We start from the raw sequence: 7633 nt of genomic DNA on the forward strand, positions 1-7633 counted from the left end.
GTTGGAGCCTCTGAAATGCCCTGACAGAACAGACTTATTTTTGGGTCTAGTGTGTCAATATAGAATATATGAGAACATTTTTTCTTTATTTAAACTTTTCACATACTAGGAAATACTCCATGAAGCAACAGTCCTCATTTCAAAGGACACTCATGTGAAAAGAGTATTTCTTTACTCTATATTCCAATAAAGGGGCATAAAGCCATGAGAACTTGGTATAATATATGTTATGCTATTCTTAGAATATGGTACAGACTAAACCCATCTTGGACCCTGTCTATCATGAAAACACTAGGAGATTCTTGTTATTATAATTGTAAGAATCTGAGCAGTATGGTAATATTTGACTAGAGGTTTTTTAAAAAAAGACGAAGTAGATATTTGTGGGAACAATTCACTTCATAGCACAAAATGCTAAATATGTGCTTGGTACTGATGATACTTTAATAAAAGTCTAGTAATATCATCTGAAATTTTATATTTAAATACCATTTTTATTTAAATAACATGCCTCCATATGTCATCTTTAAATTCAGTATAAAAATATGGTGTGATGTAGGTTGCTTTCTCTTACATTTATCTTCAGACTCAGCTATTTTTATCCTCATTTACTAAAGAATAATGACTCATCAATAATTGTTCAGATCTTTCTACTCATCATCTTCAGCTTGTTGATGTCATGAATTATATTTATAAATTCTCTATATTTCAATCCTTTTAGTCCCTCTGGTTTTCACATTTTGCTAAAGTGGTTCTACTGGTTTTGAGAAATGGGTAGATTATTTTCTACAATCATCAGTTTGGTTTCTGAAGACCTCCCTGAGTATCTGCCCTCCCCCACTAAAAAAAAAACAAAAAACCCAAACAAGCAAAAACAAACAAAACTCCACTACTCCTGTTGTCCTGCTGAAGAACACAATTCTGGGGATGTGAGAGCAAGAATTTAAAACAAAGGAAAGTCCCTTTTCACCTCCTTTAACACCATATTAATTTAATTTCAAAGTTGAGACAGACTCCAGGTCATCTAGTCTAATCATCATATTGTTGGTGCACACTGACCACCTGAAATAAAAACTTTCTATTAATATTTCCAAGAAAATGGGTCTATGGACATGGTGACTCCAGATAAGTCCATGGCAACTTGCACTAGGGTGGTGAGTGATGGGCTAGTGATTATGATAAGAGCTAATTTACTGAGTAAACAATGTGGTAGACACTCTTCTAAGTACTTTTTATGTGTTAACTCTTTAATCCTCAGAACAACTTTATGAGTCAGGTAGTATTATAATGCTTAGTCTACAGATGAAGAAAAAGAGATATTAAGTAAATTGCCCAAAGTCAATAACTAGTAAGTGGAAGAGATGGGTTTCAAATCAAAGCATCTGCTTTCAGCACTTGGCATCTTTACTATTATGCCATATGATTCTTTTCTAGAAAAAGAAAGACTATTGTCATTAGTGGAAAGAGGACTATTTCTTGGTGGCTTTATTTATGGTAGAGATACATGTGTAAAACCTGAAACCCAACCCCCCACAATTAAAAAACAAAAACAAACAAACCAAAAAAAAACAAAAAACGATACTTGTAGATACTTGTCTGTGATCATCTGGTATCAAAAACATTCTAATCCCATAGGAACATTGAAGTTTGGGGAATGGCGCTGAAAAATTAGAATCTGTATGTAACAAAGAAAGGTTTTTAATTTACTAGAAATAAATTGAGTTATAAGCGATTCAGAATCATATTTAACTGCTGAATTCCTATAGATCATGAAAACATAATTTCTGGAACTGAACAATAGCACACAGGACAGAGAACAACAATTAGGTTGAATTGAAATGCCTTGTGTTTTTATTTTATTTTATTTTCTAAATAAATGGTACCTTCTCCAGGAAGAAAAATCCTGTTAACTTAAGAAAATACATTTTGGAGTGTAAAAGTACAGTCTGATATATTTTGCTGAAATCCAGGAGAACTGTACTTATTCAACTGTAAAATCATGAAGCAGAGAGTTCAACTGAAAATGTGGTCTCATGATAAATAATTAGATCATAAAAGAAAGAAAATATAATAAGACAGCAGGCATTTCAAATCACATTTTCTGCATTATAGAGTTTTACGATAGAGTTTTAGCAAAACATAAGATACTTGAAGAAATATCAGGAATGATTTTAAAGAATAGTTTTTAACAAATGCAATGGGTTTTGTTGTCCAAACCAATTCTTGTATCCTAACATCCATGGAAGAGATGAGCTGCATATATAATAGTCAAAGCACTTTAATTTTTTAATGACTTCCTGTTTTTCGTTTGTCTTTGACTTAAAAGGCTGTGTTCTCTGGCCTATCTGGATGGGTAATTTCCATTAGGTAATCAAGTTGAAAATTTGGGCTGCCATTATATTTTGATCATGACACATAGTTGCTGGAAAATTGGATTTCTTGTGATTTGATTGATATTAAAATCATAATTAAAATTTTTAATTCTTGAACTATTTTGCTTTCTTTGGTTTTGATCTATTCTTTTTATTAAACAGCAGTTATTTTGGAAATATCTAATTCAGATAACAACTGAAATTGGTAAAAATATATGAGCTGAAGTTTCTAGTTTTTGACAAGTTGAGGGATTCAGCTGTGAAATGTATGTTCTTATTGCTCTTTACCTTTATAAGATAAAAAACTGTAGCATTTTCTTTCTGCTTTTACTTAAACAAGTATAACATTTCCACACTTGCTTGAGTCATTCTTGTACTACTCTCACAAATATTTGATTACCACCTATACTATTATTTACTAAATGTCTTTTTAATTGGCTTATTTTTATACTTAGCCTTATCTTAAGCAACAATTTCCATGAAATGATAGGTTTGGTCTACTAATTTTATATTTTTCCATTACTTAGTAAAATAAGTATGAAAGTATTAACATTTAAAGTGCTTTATCCTTGTACCATCTAAAATCAACTGTAGTACTAATATTTGGGCAAAAACTGTCTTGCTATTATAATTGAACATTTAAAGTACAAATATTTAAATTTTTTCTCTCTTTTTTCTTCTTTCTTTCCTTTTAAAAGTGTGGCAATTGGTGAACACATAATGCAATATATAGATGATGTATATATAGACTGATACACTTGAAACCTATGTTAGTTTTGTTGACCATTGTCACCCAACATATTTTAATTAAGAAAAAAAGTGTGGAAATGGTGAACTGACTTGTCAAGTTACCACTCAAGTAGTACTTCTAAACCTTTTCCCCTCCATATTACAATGATGAATGATATATATCCCTCTGTGTAGAGTGAATCCCTGAGTCCACTCGGGCTTTTGGTTATCCTGAGCAGGTACATAATAACTCCACCACTCTCTCTCCTGCTGAAGAAAGTGTAACAGAATGTAAGTGAGGTAACTTTGATTTTCTGTATTTTTAAGAGTAAATCATTTACAAACTCAGTTCTTTAATTATGGGTAGTAAAAAACAATTTCCTTGCAACACGCCCCTCTACTGATTGCAACACCATGCTTGAGAGCCTCTGCTCTTACAAATTAACAGGCACTGCCAGAATTTTTGTTTCTGTTTTAAATTTGCATTAAAGCAACAGTGCTTGGGACTTTTTTTTTAAACTACAAATGATTGTTTTAATTCTGTTCCCTTTAATGCCCTCTTTTTTCACTTTGGGAAAGATCCTTTTAAACTCAGAATTTTAAAAAAAAGAAGAATACTACACTGAGAACTCTGTGTGACCTGATGGATTATTATGGGGATTATTCTTGGTAATTATAGGGTGACCAGTTAATCCCAACTTGCCTGGGACTTTTTTCCTTTCTTCTTTTTTTTTTTTAACACTGAACTCCCACTTCCTGGGAAATTCCTCAGTTGATCAATGAGACAGTTGATCACCCTAAAGCCAGTTGACATAAATTGAGAATGTGGCCCTATAGGATTATAGTTGGGTGTATAATTTAGTAATTCGTATATTTAAATATGCTGAAATCTTGGCCTTCAACCTAATGATCACAGCTAAAAATGGGCAGCGAGATGTCTGTGTTGCTCAACTTATCCATTCTCTAAATTGCTTCTATAAAGAGCTGTCAAAAACATACATAGTAATCATGATTGCTGCATTATATAACAAGGTTTCCCATTTATTTTAGGATAAATCCAAACTCTTGAAAGTGACTCATCTGGCCTTGCTTGATTTAGCCCAGTGGTTCTCCAGCTTTGCTCTGGTACGAACCACCTAAAATTTTTTTGTTAAAAATGCACATTCCTGAACCAACCCCCTGTTTCAAAGAGAATGAATCTGGAGAATAGCTAAAAACATTTTTTTTTCTTTTAAACATTAGTGGATGATTCTCTTTCAGGTAGTCCTTGGACTATGTTTTGAGAAAAAACAACCTAGTTCCTATTTTCTTTTCTAGATTTATCTCTTGGACTTTCTACTCAAACTTTATTCTCTGGGTTTACTGTCACTCATTTCAATTTTTCAGTGTTCCAGGCCTTCATATACATGCAGATCTTCTATCTGAAAATCTCTCTTATCTTTGCTGCCTAATCAGATTCCTACCTAGGCATCTTCTTCCCTGGAAGGCTCTGGGGCAGCCCCGTTAGGGTTGATGTCTCATTGCCCTCCATTAGGACCCACCTTCTCCAGCTAAGTGTATATAGCATGGTATTATAATTGCCTCTTCCTGTGTGTATCTCCCTTTCAACTAAGTTCAGTGCCTACAGACACCTCTCATTTATCTTATTTATGATTGTTTCCTCAATTTATAGCTCATTGTTGAGCATATGTTAAGAGTCCAAGATTATTGAGGAATTAAATTACTTTATTAATGGATAGATTGATGTAACAGGAAGTCTTAGCTGGTCCAGAACTGAGACAGATACATCTAATATTGAGTTATTCCCTTCCCTAGGCCTCCTTCTATCTATTGATATATTTGGGCTTTTGTTTTTTGGCTAAAGTAGTACTGAAATTTGGCTGAGGGAGGAGTGCAGGGCCTATGAAAGGGAAGCAAGGGAATGAGAGTTTAAAGGGTTAGAGAAATGTCATTGTGTTTCTTACCAGCTAGATCTGATAGGCTGGTCCAGAGCATGACTAAAGAAAGAGCCACATACATCCCCATGACCCCGCCCAACACGCGTGTGTGACTCCTACCTCAATCACCACTGAGGGCACAGCTTTGTCCCTTGAGGGTTCGGGGAAGCCATCATCAAGGGCTGGCAGGGCTTTCTCCGAGGAATATAACCGCACAATCACCCTGAGTACTCATGAGCCCCAGGTTCCCCTGGAAATTCTATTAAAAAATCCAGAACAGATTTGATGGTGGTGATGAAGGAAAAGTCAAGAGTTGAGAGCTTATATTAACAAATGCAGTCTGAGTGCTATTGTAATTCGGACTTCATTTGTGAAAATTGGACATTTGAATGAGACTGAGAATAAATAAATGGGCATTTAGATGGCCCATCATGAAACTTCAGCCTCAGATTGCCAAAACAAGATTTTCTCATAGGACTGGACTGGGAGATCTCTGAAACAAGCTAGCTGAATTTGAATGTTTCATTGCTTAATGGACTGTTTATATAAGACATTCAACATACAAGGCATCACTGTTCTTGACAACTGGTGGTGCTGTGGAGTTCTTTTCTAGTCCTTTAGAAATTTCTACTGAGCCAGTATATAGTGGGTCTTACATCAAATCTGGTTTTGAACAACTAGAATTGACCTTGCTGATTGTGATACCACTGAGGTGCTGCTAAATTAGATTGTGCTGAATCCATCTTAAAGCTTGGGAAATGGTGAGGTGTGAACACACAGCTGATTCCACCTGGGAGAGTTTCTAATTGTGTAGATGGTGAAAGAGACTCAGCGTGAACACTACATATTTACTTAATACATTATCGATGTCCCCTGGTGAATTATCTTATTATTCTACTTGGCAGTATGCATATATATTCCCTGAGCAGTTCCTTGAGTTAAGCACCTCACCCTGTCCGGGTAAGGAGGAGAATTTAGTATTTCTTAAATCTAGGAAGAACAATTACTATATAAATAAGTAAGCACAATGGGCATTTCCTAATAAAATAACACCTAGTAGACCAAAATTTTGAGTTTCCCACTAATAGATATTAAGTCAATTTATATAAACTTTCATAGTAAAATTATATAGTTATAAGTTGTTATATATTTTGCTGTTCAAAATTGGAGTGGAGAGGAAATTAACATAATTAGAAAGAGAGGCCAACTGGTAACAGAGTAATATACATATTTATTTTAAAGATCACACATTTACATTTTTCTTAGAGAGAGAGAGAGAGAGAGAGAGAGAGATATTAGCATAAATTTACTGCAATTTCACAATCTAACACCAATTAAATGTTTAAAAGATATCAGAACTCTCCTTCATGTATAATACTAGGGAAAGCTTATGCTGGACTTTCAATTAGAAAGCAGGAAAGGATGCCAAGTGTGATGAATGGAAACACCAGAAGATACAGAAAATTACATGGCTTCAAACTCTGGTTAGAAATGAAGGGAGAACAGTGGCTGGTCTACTCTCTAGCGGAAAGGGAAGCAGAAAATGATGTTGTACCACAAAGTAAATGAGTTATAGGAGCGAAGTCACAAAGATACCTGGGTGTTAGTGGTAATGTGTAAGTCAGCCAGCGAAATGGATGACAAGAAGCTTATGAGACAAAGTCAGTAGGCTGCTTTCTGACTCTAAAGTAGCACACCCAACCATTACATAATCCAGTTCAATGGAAAAAAATATGTGACTACTTCCAAGCTGAAGTCAAAAATTGAGGCATGTGGGCAAGATTTGGAGGCAAAAATGATATACCTTATTAAAGCCTGAACATAGAGAAATAACACTTAAAGTAGGAACATTTAATGAATCACATTAGAAATATGTAAATTTACCTTACATTATAATTCTTAAAATGGTGGTGGCAATGGGCATTTCTCCTTACAACAACCATACAGAATTATCTTGGATTTTTGTTTTTTTCAGGGGAGAGTACGAACGCAATCCCGCACTACCGCAAATTATGCAGTCAAGTTTCCCACATTTGGGGAAATTGCAGGGGTCAGCACATCCGGAGTGCAATGGATAAGCCTCGCCCTGGGAAAACACCTTCTTGATCATGGTATCTCCCCTGCCAGGTAAGTATATCTTGGGTTTTTAAATGATATCTATACACTTCTTCATTTACTTAAAACAAATTCAGAATAATATGCCAGAAAAATTTGGATCGCAGTCTTATATGATGACAAGAACACCACTATTGTCATATGAAAAGGGAATATACTTTTTGTTAAAGAACTGGTTAACTTGACATTTACCAAAGGATCGTTCATCATCATCATCACAAAAAAGTGAATAATAATGACAAATATTCACTGAGGGCTTTCATATCAGGTAATTTGCTAAATACATTGCAGGTAATATGTAACTTATTCTTCATATGTAACCCATATGATGCAGATAATATTATTCCCATTTTTTGGATGAGGAGATTGAGCTTCAAAGAGTTAAATAGAGCAACCCAAGGTCACACAGCTATTTAAGATCGAGTCTTCCTGACTATAAAACTTGTACTCCTAACCAGTAATCTGTGTTGTCTCCTTATG

At 34.6% G+C, this 7633-nt stretch overlaps 1 non-coding gene across 1 annotated transcript; it reads right to left on the reverse strand.

The window, feature by feature from the left end:
* Positions 1-7010: 7010 nt before the first annotated feature.
* On the reverse strand, positions 7011-7173 carry LOC141571974 (U1 spliceosomal RNA). Its single transcript, XR_012497008.1, has one exon. It is a non-coding gene; the product is annotated as a U1 spliceosomal RNA (small nuclear RNA).
* Between the last annotated feature and the right edge of the window lie 460 nt (positions 7174-7633).

This window comes from Rhinolophus sinicus, linkage group LG05 (assembly GCF_036562045.2).
Source record: "Rhinolophus sinicus isolate RSC01 linkage group LG05, ASM3656204v1, whole genome shotgun sequence".
NCBI classification, from domain to species: domain Eukaryota; kingdom Metazoa; phylum Chordata; class Mammalia; order Chiroptera; family Rhinolophidae; genus Rhinolophus; species Rhinolophus sinicus.